Source organism: Salvelinus sp. IW2-2015, linkage group LG31 (assembly GCF_002910315.2).
Source record: "Salvelinus sp. IW2-2015 linkage group LG31, ASM291031v2, whole genome shotgun sequence".
NCBI classification, from domain to species: Eukaryota; Metazoa; Chordata; class Actinopteri; order Salmoniformes; family Salmonidae; genus Salvelinus; species Salvelinus sp. IW2-2015.
In genome coordinates, this window is record NC_036870.1 from 2209888 (window position 1) to 2227094 (window position 17207).

Genomic DNA, 17207 nt, shown 5'->3' on the forward strand with positions numbered 1-17207 from the left:
AAAGAGAAGAGGTCACCAAAAACAGCCTGCTCAAGAAGCTGAATCCCATAATTGATGAGAATCGGAGGCCACACGTCAGAACCACCACATCGCCACTCTGTTGGTAATATACTACCATGAACAAGTTGCACACCAGGGTCGTCACTTCTCCGAAGACACAGTCCGGTCAGCTGGATTGTGGACCGATTGAAGACTGGTATCCAGTGTGATCCATAAATGTGTAACCTGCAGAAAACTCAAAAGAAAACGGGAAGAGCAAAAAYTTGTGCCATCCTGTTCTTGTCCTTGAATACAAGAGCGGTAATACAGTAGTATTATAGTGCTTTATAGTTCTACACTGTCATCTAGTGGCGAAGCTGGCTACTGTAGCTTTAAATCAGCTAACTTCCTGTTCAGAGGTCATTCCCACTACAAGCAATCTGAAGAACAGCAACATACAGACAAGCTCCATCTTTCTTACTTYCTAGGCCCTGGATAAAGATAAGTCTGTAAGTAGGCACCTTTTGTTTTTGAGTCATTAGTACATGTTTTTGTTAATTCAAGCTGTGCTTTCTGGAAGATTTAAGTTTTTACAGGTTTATTTATAGCCTTTTAAGTTGCGATAATGCTAAGCTAATGGGTGCTAARTATCCAAATAGGGATTGCATTGACTGTTACRCTGCTAGCTATGTAACTTAGCTTCTGTGTTTGTAATGTACCTAGCTAATTCAAGAGTTTAGCTATCCTTTACTTACAAGATTATACCCTTGCAATTATGTATGCATAGTTTGTGCATTCATGTAAGTGTAATTTAAAGTGGCACAATTTCTGTCTTTTTTTATTTAACAGTTATTTTAACGAGTAAATTGACTGAGAAGACATTCTCATTTACAGCAATGACCTGGGGAACAGTTACAGGGGAGAGGGATGAATGAGCCAATTGTAAGCAGAGGATGATTAAGTAGCCATGATGGTATGAGGGACAGCTTGGGAATTTAGCCAGGACACCGGGGTTAACACCCCTACTATTACACCGAACCCAAAKCGGCTGCCCGCGTGCGCCATCCTGCGCCATCGTGCATAKATMTATTTTGTCCCCCCACACCAAACGCGATCACGACATGCAGGTTAAAATATCAATACAWACTCTGAACCAATGATATTAATTTGGGGACCGGTTGAATAAACATTTATGGCAATTTAGCTAGTTAGCTTGKACTTGCTAGCAAATTTGTCCTATTTAGCTAGTTTGCTGTTGCTAGCTAATTTGTACTGGGATATAAACATTGAGTTGTTATTTTATCTGAAATGCACAAGGTCCTCTACTCCGCTAATTAATCCACACATAAAACGGTCAACCGAATCGTTTCTAGTCATCTCTCTTCCTTCCAGGCTTTTTCTTCTCTTGACTTTATATTGCGATTGGCAACTTTCATAAATTAGGTGCATTTCCGCCACAGACCTTGTTTGTCTTTCAGTCACCCACGTGGGTATTGCTTCTATAAACCAATGAGGAGATGGGAGAGGCAGGACTTGCAGTGCGATCTGCGTCAGAAATAGAACGGATTTCTATTTTAGCCTTTGGCAACGCAGACGCTCATTGGCGCGCGCAGGCAGTGTGGTGGCAATAATTGAATAACATAGATTTCTACATTTATTTTGCGCACACGACACGAGCGGTGTAGTCAGCCTGGTTTGATAAGTGCCACGGGATCTTTAGTGACCACAGAGAGTCATAACACCCGTTTAACATCCATTCCGAAAGACGGCACCCTACACAGGGCAATGTCCCCAATCACTGCCCTAGGACATTGGGATTTTTTTTTTTTTAGACCAGAGGAAAGGGTGCTTCCTACTGGCCCTCCAACACCACTTCCAGCAGCATCTGGTCTRCCATCCAGGGACTGACCAGGACCAACCCTGGTTAGCTTCAGAAGCAAGCAGGCAGTCAGATGCAGGGTGGTATGCTTTATGTCATTTTTGTACTGGCTAGCTAGGCTTTATTGTTAGCCTGTGAGGGTTAGCGTATGCACAAATGCCATATTCATACTGTATTCCAAGCTATTCATTATTTGTATTCATTGATATTATGTGAATGTGTGCAGAACCTTTTCTAATAATATTTTCTTTATTCTGTATTTTACAGTTTTACAAATTGCTTTCACTAAAGATTCCAAATGGCACTCCTGCCTCCAGTCCGGGGCCTACGGCTAGGGTCCCCAGTCCGGGGGGTACTGTACCYCCCTGGCCATAGAGAGGCTTTTATTCTCTATTTTGGTTAGGCCAGAGTGTGACTAGGGTGGGCATTTCTAGTTTCTTTATTTCTATGTTTTCTGTTTCTATGTTTTGGCCGGGTATGGTTCTCAATCAGGGACAGCTGTCTATCGTTGTCTCTGATTCCCAATCATACTTAGGCAGCCTGTTTTTCCACCTTAGTTGTGGGTAGTTATCTTTGTTAGTGGCACTATASCCCTGTTAAGCTTCACAGTTGTTTCTTCGTTTCTTGTTTTGTTGGCGACATTTACAATAATAAAAGAAAATGTACGCTCACCACGCTGCACCTTGGTCTCCTTCCGACGACGGCCGTGACACTGCCAAGTGTTGAACCCCACACACATCGTGAGAGCAGAACAATGTACAGTTTATTGCCAATAGTAATCAAGTGAAAGAGCAGAACAATAAAAGTGTTCACATGTTATGTCCATTGGGAAGCAAAAGGCTGCAATTATTTCAGAAGTAAACTCAAACTGTTCTGTTTGTTGGGGTTCTTTTTTTGTGTTGAGTATGTGAAAAATCTATGTCAGTATGTCAGTGATAATTCAACTTTCACTGACTTTAAAGATATTCTTTACTTCTGACATTTTAAAATGGGTGAGGGGGAACACAGATATATTTTTTTAAACACGTCATTCACTTGTATTCTACAAATAAAGTAATTGATTGATTTACAATGTCTCAAATATGATTCATAGCCAGGCTATTTGAGGAAGTGTGAACTAGTATGATTGGTAGTTGTCTTTAAACTGCAATAATGGTATGGTAACCGTTGCTAATGATGACGAATAAGCAGAGGTAATTGGACGTCMCATTGTCTCCAGGGCCAAAGACCAGCAGGAGGGATGACTTGTTTTTGTTCTGCTATCACTGTGGTATTTATTCATGATTACACATTTCAATTACATACTCACATACACAAATTACTAGTCATATTTTTAGAACTACGTTTTAGAAATGACACAGGGATTGGGAGTGGATATTGTCAAATGTTTACTGAAGATGTTGTTTTTCAAGATTCAGACATCACAGTTAAATGTCCAGAGTGAGTGCAATCAAATCATATTTGTCACAACAGCTGTAGACCTTACCATAAAATGCTTACTTACAAGCTATTAACTCACAACGCAGTTCACCTAAATAAACTAAAAGTAAAAAAATTATAAAAAGTAACACAATAAAATTACATTAACGAGGCAGTATACCGGGGCTACCGGTACCGAGTCAATGTACAGGTTAGTCGAGGTAATTTGTACATGTAGGTAGGGGTAAAGTGACTATGCATAGATAATAAACATTGAGTGGCAGTAGTGTAAACAAAAGGGAGGGGGTCAATGTAAATAGTCCGTGTAGCCATTGGATTAATTGTTCAGCTGTTTTATGGCTAGGGGATAGAAGCTGTTAATAACTTCTTATGGCTGCAATCCCGTTAACGGGATCGATATGACAACAGCCAGTGAAAGTGCAGGGCGCCAAATTCAAACAAATCTCATAATTAAAATTCCTCAAACATACATGTATCTTATACTATTTTAAAGGTAATCTTGTTGTTAATCCCACCAAAGTGTCCGATTTCAAATAGGCTTTACAGCGAAAGCACCACAAGCGATTATGTTAGGTCACCGCAAAATCACAGACAAACATAGTAATTTTTCCAGCCAAAGACAGGAGTCACAAAAAGCAGAAAAAGAGATCAAATGATTCACTAACCTTTGATGATCTTCATCAGATGATACTCATAGGACTTCATGTTACACAATACATATATGTTTTGTTCGATAAAGTTCATATTTATATRCAAAAACCTCAGTTTACATTGGCGCCATGTTCAGAAATGACTCCAAAATATCCGTAGAAATTGCAGAGCCACGTCAAATAACATAAATACTCATCATAAACTTTGATGAAAGATACATGTTTTACATAGAATTAAAGATACACTTGTTCTTAATGCAACCGCTGTGTCAGATTTCAAAAAGATTTACGGCAAAAGCACAATATTCAATAATCTGAGAACAGCGTTCAGCCACAAAAGGAAGCCATACAGTTACCCGCCAAATTGTGCAGTCAACAAAACTCATAAAAAGCATTATAAATCTTCACTTACCTTTGCTGATCTTCATCGGAATGCACTCCCAGGACTCCCACTTCCACAAATGTTTGTTTTGTTCGGTAATGTCCATTTATGTCCAAATAGTTATTTTTGTTAGTGTGTTTGGTAAACAAATCCAAAGTCAGGAAGCGCGTTCACTAAAAGCAGACGAAATGTCAAAAAGTTCCGTAACAGTCAGTAGAAACATGTCAAACGATGTATGGAATCAATCTTTAGAATGTTTTTAACATAAATCTTCAGTAACGTTCCAACCGGAGAATTACATTGACTTCAGATGTGCGATGGAACAGAGCTAACTCTCATGTGAACGCGCATGGTCAGAGCATGGTCAGGTCATGATAGACCTGACTAATTCCTGTCTCCTTCGGCCCCACTTCACAGTAGAGGCATCAGACAAGGTTCTACAGACTGTTGACGTCTAGTGGAAGCCGTAGGAAGTGCAAACAGATCCATATCCCGCTGTGTATTCAATAGGGGCTGGGTTGAAAATCGACCAACCTCAGATTTCCCACTTCCTGTTTGGATTTCTTCTCAAGTTTTTGCCTGCCATATGAGTTATATTATACTCACAGACATCATTCAAACAGTTTTAGAAACTTCAGAGTGTTTTCTATCCAATAGTAATAATAATATGCATATATTAGCAACTGGGACTGAGGAGCAGGCAGTGTACTATGGGCACCTCTGGGCACCTTTCATCCAAGCTACTCAAAACTGCAACTGCAGCCATAGGAGCCTTTTGGACCTAGATTTGGCGCTCCGGTACCGCTTTCCATGTGGTAGCAGAGAGAACAGTATGATTTGGGTGACTGGAGTCTTTGAAAWWWTTTTGGGRTTTCCTCTGACACCGTCTAGTATATAGGTCCTTGGCCCAGTGATGTACTGGGACGTATGCATTACCCTCTGTAGTGCCTTACGGTTGAATGCCGAGCAGTTGCCATACCAGGCAGTGATGCAACCGGTCAGGATGCTCTCGATAGTGCAGCTGTAGAACTTTGAGGATATAAGGGACCCATGCCAAATCTTTTCAGTCTCCTGTGGGGGAAAGGTGCTGTCGTGCCCTCTTTACAACTGTCTTAGTGTGTTTAGACCATGATAGTTTGTTCGTGATGTGAACACTAGGGAACTTGAATCTCTTGACCCGCTCCACTACAGCCCGTCGATGTGAATGGGGGCGTGTTTGGCCCTCCTTTTCCTGTAGTCCACGATCACCGCCTTTGTCTTGCTCACGTTGAGGGAGAGGTTGTTGTCCTGGCACTGTTGTGTCGTCAGCAAACTTAATGATGGTGTTGGAGTCCTGCTTGGCCACGCAGTCGTGGGTGAACAGGGAGTACTAAGAAGGGGACTAAGCACGCACCCTTGAGGTGCCCCTGTATTGAGAATATGTTGTTGCCTACCCTTACCACCTGGGGGCGGCCTGTCAGGAAGTCCAGGATCCAGTTGCAGAGGGAGGGGTTTAGTCCAAGGGTCCTTAGCTTAYTGATGAGCTGTGTGGGCATTATGGTTTTGAACGCTGAGCTGTAGTCAATGAACAGCATTCTCACATAGGTGTTCCTTTTGTCCAGGTGGGAAAGGGCAGTGTTGAGTGCAATTGAGATTTGCATTATCTTTGGATCTGTTGGGGTAGTATCTGAATTGGAGTGGGTCAAGGGTTTTCCGGGATGATGGTGTTGATGTTAGCCATGACCAGCCTTTCAAAGCACTTCATGGGGTAGGTGCAGTAGTCATTTAGGCAGGTTACTTTCACTTTCTTGGGCACAGGGACTATGGTGGTCTGCTTGAAACATGTAGGTATTACAGACTCGGTCAGGGAGAGGTTGAATATGTCAGTGAAGACACTTACAAGTTGGTCCGCGCATGCTCTGAGTACACCTCCTGGTAATCTGTCTAGCCCCGCTGCCTTGTGAATGTTGACCTGTTTAACTTCTTGAGGGCAGGGGGCAGCTTTTTCACTTTTGGGAAAAATAGCATGCCAAAATTCAACTGCTTGCTACTCATCCCCAGAATATAAGATATGCATTATTAGTAGATTTGGATAGAAAACACACTTCTAAAACTGTTTGAATCATGTCTGTGAGAATAACAGAACTTATGTAGCAGGCAAAACCCTGAGGACAAACCATTCAGAATTTGTATTTTTTTGATGTCACTGTCTATTCAATTAGGTTTTTTTAAGGACACCAGATTTCTAATGGACTTGCTTGCAGTTCCTACCACTTCCACTGGATGTCACCAGTCCTTGGAAATCGGTTGAGGTTATTCCTTTGTGTAGTGAAGAAGTAGGGCTATCGTAAATGAGGGTCACATGAAGTACATTTTTGGAGAGAGTCACGTTATGAAAAAAGTTGCGTCAGTTTGGTTTCGTTTTGTATTGAACACAGATCATCCCGTCTTCAAATTGATCGATTATTAACGTTTAAAAATACCTAACGTTGTATGACAAAAGTAGTTTGAAATGTTTTGGTAAATTTACATGTAACTTTTGATATATWTTGTAGTGACTTGGCGAAAGTTGGAAGCTGTGTTTTTCTGGATGAAACGGTCCAAATAAWTTGACATTTTGGATATATATCGACGGAATTAATCGAACAAAAGGACCATTTGTGATGTTTATGGGACATATTGGAGTGCCAACAAAATAATTTCGTCAAAGGTAAGGTATGATTTATATTTTATTTCTGCGTTTTGTGTCGTGCTTGCAGTGTTGAAATATGCTACTCTGTTTGTTTACTGATGTGATATRATCAGATAATAGCATCTTATGCTTTTGCCGAAAAGCTTTTTTGAAATCTGACATGTTGGCTGGATTCACAATGAGTGTAGCTTTAATTTGGTATCTTACATGTGTGATATAATGAAAGTTWGATTTTTATATCATGTTATTTGAATATGGCTCGCTGTATTTTCCCTGGCTATGCACCTGCCCCAGAGAAGTTAAAGGTCTTGCTCACATCGGTTATGGAGAGCGTGATCACACAGTCGTCTGGAACAGCTGGTGCTCTCATGTATGCTTCAGTGTTGCTTACCTCGAAGCGAGCATAAAAGGCATTTAGCTTGTCTGGTAGGCTCACGTCACTGGGCACCTCGTAGCTGGGTTTCCCTTTGTAGTCTGTAATAGTGTGCAAACCCTGCCATATCCGACGACGGTCAGAGCCGGTATAGTAGGATTCAATCTTAGTCCTGTATTGATGCTTTGCCTGTTTGATGGTTCGTTCTTATAAGCGTCCGGATTAGTGTCCCACTCCTTGAAAGAGGCAGCTCAAGCCTTTAGTCCYGTGTGGATGTTGCCTGTAATCCATGGCTTTTGGTTGGGGTATGTATGTACGGTCACTGTGGGGACAATGTCTTTGATGCACTTATTGATGAAGCCGGTGACAGAGGTGGTATACTTCTCAATGCCCTTGGATGAATCRCAGAACATATTCCAGTTCTGTGCTAGAAAAACAGTCTTGTAGCGTAGCATCCGCATCATCTGACCACTTCCGTATTGAACGAGTCACTGGTACCTCCTGATTTAGTTTTTGCTTGTAAGCAGGAATCAGGAGGATAGAATTATGGTCCGATTTGCCAAATGGAGGGCGAGGGAGAGCTTTGTATGTGGGGTAAAGGCGGTCTAGAGTTTTTTTCCCTCTGGTTGCACTTGTGACATACTGGTAGAAATTAGGTAAAACGGATTTACGTTTGCCTGCATTAAAGTCCCCGGCCACTAGAAGTGCCACTTCGTGAGGGGTTAGGTGAGCATTTTCTTGTTTGCTTATGGCCTTATACTGAGTGCGGTCTTAGTGCCAGCATCGGTTTGTGGTGGTAAATAGACTGCTACAAAAAATATATAGAACTCTCTTGGTGGGTAGTGTGGTCTACAGCTTATCATGATGTACTCTACCTCAGGCGAGCAATACCTCGAGACTTCCTTAATATTAGACACTGCGCATCAGCTGTTATTGACATATAGACGCACACCCCCACCCCTCGTCTTTCCAGATGTAGCTGTTCTGTCCTGCCGATGCACGGTGTAAGAAAATTTCAAGATAAATGCACAAGTTTTTCTGTAATGGGGAACTGAAGATTAATGAGTCAGGGACACGGTTGTTTTTCAGTGTAACATCTGTTTAGAATATGTGTTAGGGTTCCAGTCCGGGACTCATAGCTACATGCGGCAAGTTCCCATTGGTCCAAATTGTCTATACATTGCGCCTGAAACGGGATATTTGGCCATTGGCACAATTGTATTGCATGGAATTCTAATTGGTCAACCACAGGCTAGGCTTGAGTATAAACAACATCCTGACACTTTGTTCACTGGAGAAAACACTGAGAACAGGGAAGAATCTACCATACAGTTTCCAGCATAACAAATCTGATTTGTTCTCTTTGAATAAATATATTTTTCTCCCTTTGGGGTCTGTGTTATTGAAGAATAACATCGACTGCTTACAACGGAAAACCCAGCCAACTGTATATTATCCGTGTCGTCGTTCAGCCACGACTCTGTGAAGCATAAGATTTAGCCGTTTTTAATGTCCCATGGTAGGATAGTCTCGAACGGAGATCATCCAGTTTATTCTCCAGTGATTGCACGTTGGCCAATAGAACGGATGGTAGAGGCGGGTTACCCACTCGCCTGCGAATTCTCACAAGGCCTCCCGATCTCTGCCCCCTGTATTTCCGTCTATTCTTCATGCAAATGACAGGGATTTGGGTCTCGGAAAAGCAGTATATCCTTCACATTAGACTCATTAAAGAAAAAATCTTTGTCCAGTTTGAGGTGAGTAATAGCTGTTCTGATGTCCAGAAGCTCTTTTCGGTCATGAGAGACGGTAGCAGCAACATTATGTCTAAAAAGAAGTTACAAACAATCCGAAAACACACACAAAATAGCAAATTTAATGTTGTGTTTTGGTCACACTATACACAGCTCCTCACAATGTCCACTTACTTCAACTGAAACTGCTGCAGGGCTAAATAGGAGTGTTTTACTGAATTATGGCGAGTTATTACAATCTAATAATGTTATAATGATATCATAACAATGTTATTAATAAAGTAATATCCTTTGAAAGTACTTTTTAGTCCAGGAATATGTGCTTAATCTGTGTCTGGGAAACTGGCCTTGAACACCCTAATTTACACTAACATAATTGCATTAAAGGTGATTATGTAAAAGGCCGTCTATGAAGGGTACAAATCCACACTGAGCACTCCATTGATTTTAACAAACCACTAAATTCAGTCTCAGCCTGAAGGAGTGTTGAGTGTTGAGGACTTCCAAAGTCAAMCCTTCCTACTGGCCCCGATCAACATAAATATAACATAGACAAATCTTCTATTGCACCCCTGGGGTCTGTCTTTGGTATAAGGTTTTAGAGTCACAAGTATTCCCAAGTGCATGAGCAAGATACCATGTAATGAGAAATGGCATGGAGTTTAACATGGTTAAGCTTGGTGTGACTCGGCTTCCTGCACTTTCAAGGCTTTGAGGCAATTGAGTATTTGAAAATAATTGTTTTTTTGTCAGCTCTGTGATTTGCACTTGGTAGGTAATTGTCAGTTTCCTTCCATTTGGTGTTTCGGTTACTTGGCCTTGGACCTTGGATGTTAAAATGTTCATAAATGACCAGCATAGTCAAATAATAATAATCACAGTAGTTGTCGAGGGTGCAACAGGTCAGCACCTCAGGAGGAAATGTCAGTTGGCTTTTCATAGTCGATCATTGAGAGTATCTCTACCGCTCCTGCTGTCTCTAGAGAGTTGAAAACAGCAGGTCTGGGACAGGTAGCATGTCCGGTGAACAGGTCAGGGTTTCATAGCCAACAGGCAGAACAGTTGAAACTGGAGCAGCAGCATGGCCAGGTGGACTGGGGACAGCAAGGAGTCATCATGCCAGGTAGTCCTGAGGTATGGTCCTAGGGCTCAGGTCCTCCGAGAGAGAGAAAGAAAGAAAGAAAGAGAGAGAGAATTAGAGAGAGCATACTTAAATTCACACAGGACACCGGATAAGACAGGAGAAATACTCCAGATATAACCGACCGACCCTAGCACCCCCGACACATAAACTACTGCAGCATAAATACTGGTGGCTGAGACAGGAGGGGTCAGGAGACACTGTGGCCCCATCCGATGATACCCCCAGACAGGGCCAAACAGGCAGGATATAACCCCACCCACTTTGCCAAAGCTCAGCCCCCACACCACTAGAGGGATAACTTCAACCACCAACTTACCATCCTGAGACAAGGCCGAGTATAGCCCACAAAGATCTCCGCCACGGCACAACCCAAGGGGGGGCACCAACCCAGACAGGAAGACCACATCAGTGACTCAACCCACTCAAGTGACGCACCGATCCTAGGGATGTTTTGTTATAATCTCCACCCGGCACAGCCAGAAGAGGACTGGCCACCCCTCATAGCCTGGTTCCTCTCTAGGTTTCTTCCTAGGTTCTGGCCTTTCTAGGGAGTTTTTCCTAGCCACCGTGCTTCTACACCTGCATTGCTTGCTGTTTGGGGTTTTAGGCTGGGTTTCTGTACAGCACTTTGTGACATCAGCTGATGTAAGAAGGGCTTTATAAATACATTTGATTGATGGATTGGGCAGAGTGTCATCAGACATGGTGGAAGCACAGCTAGGCCTAATTAGCCGGTTCTTTTCATAGACACTTACTAAGTATTGGTCTTCAGAGAAGAGCATGGACCAGGAAACTACCAACCTCAACCATTCGCTTCTGTGCGAATTACACCTTAAGTGTAATGCTTAGAGTCAGCGTGTGAATACATTTTTTTCACTGCTGCAGAACTGAGAGGAAGAGGCAGTAGTAGTTGATAACAAGCTCAAACTATAGTTAGCATTTCCCAACCTTTGACTCTGGCTTGCATAAACTAGTAAACTATGAGGGCCCAAATTAGACCCTCATGACTGATTTCTCAGTTAAATGAAAGGTGATCAAAAGTCTCAAGAATTATATTGTCCTTTAAGCTGAATCCTTTAGGGCTGAATCCTAATTTGAAGCCTGCACTCTCAACTCTCACTGACGTCGTCGCATACTATTTATCCCGAATTTCAAGTTTACTCGTGTCTCTAAGTTCGTATCTGGCCCTAAGGGATTTCTCTACCTAAAGACACAGACAAACTCAAGGGTTCCACCGAAAGGCACGAGGTCCTTAGGAACAGCCCTCTAATGGGTCTCTATGAGCCACAGGTCCAACGTGGGCGAGAACCAACCAGCATGGATTCAAAGACTCATTTACATAGCCCACGCTGGAGCTATGGCGGCAACAACAACAACAAATCACCTGATAGGGCTGATGAGGGTGTGAGGCTGAACACATTGCATAAACCAGGGCATCTTCGACAACACAAATGAGGACAGAGGCCCTCCCACCTCACACATGCCTCCTCACCTCACCTGCGTCAGTGCGGACACCCCAGATCAGCTGAAGGGCTCTTCCCACGCAGTCCTACGCGTTCAATTACTGTTTTTTTTWAAGAAAATGCAGCCTGAAGTGCTCTCCCCCATGGGATAAAGGCCAGGGGTCACAGTGATTCAGTGCTTCCCCTGGCGGGCCTCCAGTTTGGCCCCAGCCACCCAATGGTAGCAGGAAAGAGGATAATTGCTTTTTATCAACGCAAGCTAAGTTGCCGAAACACCTCTTGCCTTATCATCAAGCTCACTTCGATGACTTGCTAGCCTACAAGTACAGTGAAATGCCTCTCTTGCAAGCTCTTTTCCAACAATGCAGTAATCAATATCAGTATCACTATAAAATAAAGTGAAGTAGAACAAAAACACACAAGAAATAGAAAGAAGAATACCAGTCTTAACGTCAACAGTGTAGAGGCGACTCTGGGATGCTGGCCTTCTAGGCAGAGTTCCTCTGTCCAGTGTCTGTGTTCTTTTTCCCATCTTAAACTTTTCTTCTTATTGGCCAGTCTGAGATATGGCTTTTTCCATGCAACTCTGCCTAGAAGGTCAGCATCCCGGAGTCTCCTCCTCTCTGTTGACGTTGAGACTTGTATTTGGCGGGTACCATTTAATGAAGCTGCCAGTTGAGGACTTGTCAGGCGTCTGTTTCTCAAACTAGACACTCTAATGTACTTGTCCTCTTGCTCAGTTGTGCACCGGGGCCTCACACTCCTCTTTCTATTCTGTTTAGAGACAGTTTGTGCTGTTCTGTGAAGGGAGTAGTACACAGCGTTGTACGAGATCTTCAGTTTCTTGGCAATATCTTACACGGAAAAGCCTTCATTTATCAGAACAAGAATAGACTGACAGGTTTCAGAAGAAAGCTATTTGTGTTCTGGCCATTTTGAGCCTGTAATCGAACCCACAAATGCTGATGCTCCAGATACTCAACTAGTCTAAAGAAGGCCAGTTTTATTGCTTCTTTAATCAGACAACCGTTTTCAGCTGTGCTAACATAATTACAAAAGGGGTTTCTAATGATAAATTTGCCTTTTAAAATTATAAACTTGGATTAGCTAACACAACGTGCCATTGAACACAGGAGTGATGGTTGCTGATAATGGGCCTATGTACGCCTATGTAGTTATTCCATAAAAATCTGCCGTTTCCAGCTACAATAGTCATTCATAACATTAACACTGTCTACACTGTATTTCTTGATCAATTTGATTTATTTTAAATGGACAAAAAATGTTCTTTCAAAAACAAGGACATTTCTAAGTGACTCCAAACTTTTGAACTGTAGTGTATACAGTGCCTTGCAAAATTATTCACCCCCTTGGCATGTTTTCCTATTTTGTTGCATTACAACCTGTAATTAAAATTTATATTTATTTGATTTCATGTAATGGACATACACAAAATAGTCCAAATTCGTGAAATGAAATGAAAAAAATTACTTGTTTCCAAAAAAATAAGAAAATAAAACGGAAAAGTGGTGTGCGCATACTGTATGTATTCACCCCTTTGCTATGAAGCCCCTAAATAAGATCTGTTGCCACCAGTTCCCTTCAGAAGTCACATAATTCATTAAATAAAGTCCACCTGTATGCAATTTAAGTGTCACGTGATCTGTCACATGATGTCAGTATATATACACCTGTTCTGAAAGGCCCAGAGTCTGCAACACCGCTAAGCAAGGGTCACCACCAAGCAAGTGGCAACACGAAGACCAAAGAGCTCTCCAAACAGGTCAGAGACAAAGTTGTGGAGAAGTACAGATCAGGGTTGGGTTATAAAAAAATATTCAAAACTTTGAACATCCCACAGAGCACCATTTAAATCCATATAAAAAATGGAAAGAATATGGCACCACAACAAACCTGCCAAGAGAGGGCTGCCCACCAAAACTCACAGACCAGGCAAGGAGGGCATTAATCAGAGAGGCAACAAAAATACCAAAGATAACCCTGAAGGAGCTGCAAAGTCACACAGCGGAGATTAGAATATTTCTCCATAGGACCACTTTAAGCCGTACACTCCACAGACTGGGCTTTACGGAAGAGTGGCCCAAAAAAAAGCCATTGCTTCAAGAAAAAAATAAGCAAACACGTTTGGTGTTCGCCAAAAGACATGTGGGAGACTCTCCAAACAAATGGAAGAAGGTACTCTGGTTAGATGAGACTAAAATTGAGCATTTTGGCCATCAAGGAAAACGCTATGTCTGGCGCAAACCCAACACCTCCCATCACCCTGAGAACAACATCCCCACAGTGAAGCATGGTGGTGGCAGCATCATGCTGTGGGAATGTTTTTCATCGGCAAGGACTGGGAAACTGGTCAGAATTTAAGGAATGATGGATGGAGCTAAATACAGGGAAATTCTTGACGAAAACCTGTTTCAGTCTTCACGAGATTTGAGACTGGGACGGAGATTCACCTTCCAGCAGGACAATGATACTGATAAAGCAACACTCAAATGTTTTAAGGGGAAACATTTAAATGTCTTGGAATGGCCTAGTCAAAGCCCAGACCTGAATCCAATTGAGAATCTGTGGTACAACTTAAAGATTGCTGTACACCAGCGGAACCCATCCAACTTGAAGGAGCTGGAGCAGTTTTGCCTTGAAGAATGGGAAAAAAATCCCAATGGCTAGGTGGGCCAAGCTTATAGAGACATACCCCAAGAGATTGCAACTGTAATTGCTGCAAAAGGTGGCTCTACAAAGTATTTCCTTTGGGAGGGGTGAATAGTTATGCACGCTCAAGTTTTCTGTTTTTTTGTCATATTTCTTGTTGTTTCACAATTCTAAAATATTTTGCATCTTCAAAGTGGTAGACATGTTGTGTAAATCAAATGATACAAATGAGCAAAAAATCTATTTTAATTCCAGGTTATAAGGCAACAAAATAGGAAAAATGCTAAAGGGGTGAATACTCTCGCAAGCCACTATATATACATATATAGTGTGCAACTCTCTTTATTTTTATAGCTTAAGTGTAAAACTAACAATGACTCAATAATCCATGCTTTCCATGTACCAGCCCCGTCACGGACATCGACATCTTGTTCCCAGACAAATTAAACAACTTATTTGCTCGCATTGAGGACAACACAGTGCCACCGACGAGGCCCGCTACCAAAGACTGTGGGCTCTCCTTCTCCGTGGCCGAAGTGAGTAAAACATTTAAACGTGTTAATCCTCGCAAGGCTGCCGGCCCAGACGGCATCCCTAGCCACGTCCTCGGAGCATGCGCAGACCAGATAGCTGGTGTGTTTATGATCATAATCAATCCCTATCCCAGTCTGCTGTCCCCACATGCTTCAAGATGGCCACCGTTGTTCCTGTTCCCAAGAAAGCTAAGGTAATTGAACTAAATGACTATCGCCCCGTAGCACTCATTCTGTCATCATGAAGTGCTTTGAGAGACTTGTCAAGGATGATATCACTTCCACCCTACCTGTCACCCTAGACCTACTTCAATTTGCTCACCGACCAAATAGGTCCACAGACGATGCAATCGCCATCACCCTGCACACTGCCCTATCCCATCTGGACAAGAAGAATACCTACGTAAGAATGCTGTTCAATGACTACAGCTCAGCATTCAACACCATAGTACCCTCCAAACTCATCATTAAGCTTGAGACCATGGGTCTCGACCCCGCCCTGTGCAACTGGGTCCTGGACTTCTGGGTCGCCCCCAGGTGGTGAAGGTAGGAAACAACATCTCCACTCCACTCATCCTCAACACTGGGGCCCCACAAGGGTGCGTTCTCAGCCCTCTCCTGTACTCCCTGTTCACCCACGACTGCGTGGCCATGCACGCATCCAACTCAGTCATCAAGTTTGCAGACGACACTAGAGTAGTAGGCTTGATTACCAACAACGACGAGACAGCCTACAGGGAGGAGGTGAGGGCCCTCAGAGTGTGGTGTCAGGAAAATAACCTCTCACTCAATGTCAGCAAAACAAGAGATGATCGTGGACTTCAGCAGAAGGAGCACTCCCCTATCCACATCAACGGGACAGCAGTGGAGAATGTGGAAAGTTTTAAGTTCCTCTGTGTACATATCACCGACAAACTGAAATGGTCCACCCACACAGACAGTGTGGTGAAGAAGGGGCAACAGCGCCTCTTCAACCTCAGGAGGCTGAAAAAATGTGGCTTGTCACTGAAACCCTCACTAACTTTTACAGGTGCACAATTGAGAGCATCCTGACGGGCTGTATCARCGCCTGGTACGGCAACTGCACCGCCCACAACCGCAAGGCTCTCAAGAGGGTGGTGCGGTCTGCACAACGCATCACTGGGGGCAAACTACCTGCCCTCTAGGACACCTACAACACCCGATGTCACAGGAAGGCAAAGAAGATCATCAAGGACAATAACCACCCGAGCCACTATCTGCTCACCCCGCTTCTATGTAGAAGGCGAGGTCAGTACAGGTGCATCAAAGCTGGGACAGAGAGATTGAAAAACAGCTCCTATCTCAAGGCCATCAGATTGTTAAACAGCCACCACTAGCACAGAGAGGTGGCTGCCTACCTACATACTTGGTATCATTAGCCACTTTAATAAATGGAACACTAGTAACTTTAATGATGCAACACAAACATTGGCACGGACACATGCATACACACACACACACACACACGATAACATATGCACTATACATACACATGGATTTAGTATTGTAGATATGTGGTAGTGGTGGAGTAAGGGCATGAGGGCACACAGTGTGCTGTTAAATCTGTGAATGTATTGTAATGTTTTAAAATTGTATAAACTGCCTTCATTTTGCTGGACCCGAGGAAGAGTAGCTGCTGCTTTGACAGCAGCTAATGGGGATCCATAATAAATTAAAATACAAATAATACCACTTTTAAGAATGTTTACATATCTCGCATTACTCATCTCATATGAATATTCTATATCCCTCACTATCTATTCTTTACTATCTATTGCATCTTAGCCGCTCTGTCACTGCTCATCCATATATTTTATACTTATATATTCTCATCCCATTCCTTTACTAGATTGTGTGTATTAGGTTTTGTTGTGYAATTGTTAGATATTACCTGTTAGATACTGTCGGATCTAGAAGCATAAGCATTTCGCTACACTCACAATAACATCTGCTAACCATGTGTATGTGACCAATAAAATTTGATTTGATTTCTGGGAATGCTGTGAAGTCCAAAAGTTACAAGCGGAGCTAGAAAGTTGGCTTTCAGAAGTAGTACAATGTAAACATAATTTTAATCTGTCTGTCTGCATATTTCAAGACACGATACGTACAGTGGGGAGAACAAGTATTTGATACACTGCCAATTTTGCAGGTTTTCCTACTTACAAAGCATGTAGAGGTCTGTAATTTTTATCATAGGTACACTTCAACTGTGAGAGACGGAATCTAAAACAAAAATCCAGAAAAT

The 17207-nt window shown here is 42.6% G+C and overlaps 1 long non-coding RNA gene across 1 annotated transcript in view; it reads left to right on the top strand.

Annotated features, from left to right (window-relative positions):
• Positions 1-410: 410 nt before the first annotated feature.
• LOC111955416 (uncharacterized) overlaps positions 411-17207 on the top strand; it is a 51949-nt gene continuing 35152 nt past the window's right edge. Inside the window, exon 1 of the long non-coding RNA XR_002876132.2 lies at positions 411-488. This is a non-coding gene — a long non-coding RNA (uncharacterized lncRNA). The remainder of the gene's footprint in view (positions 489-17207) is intronic.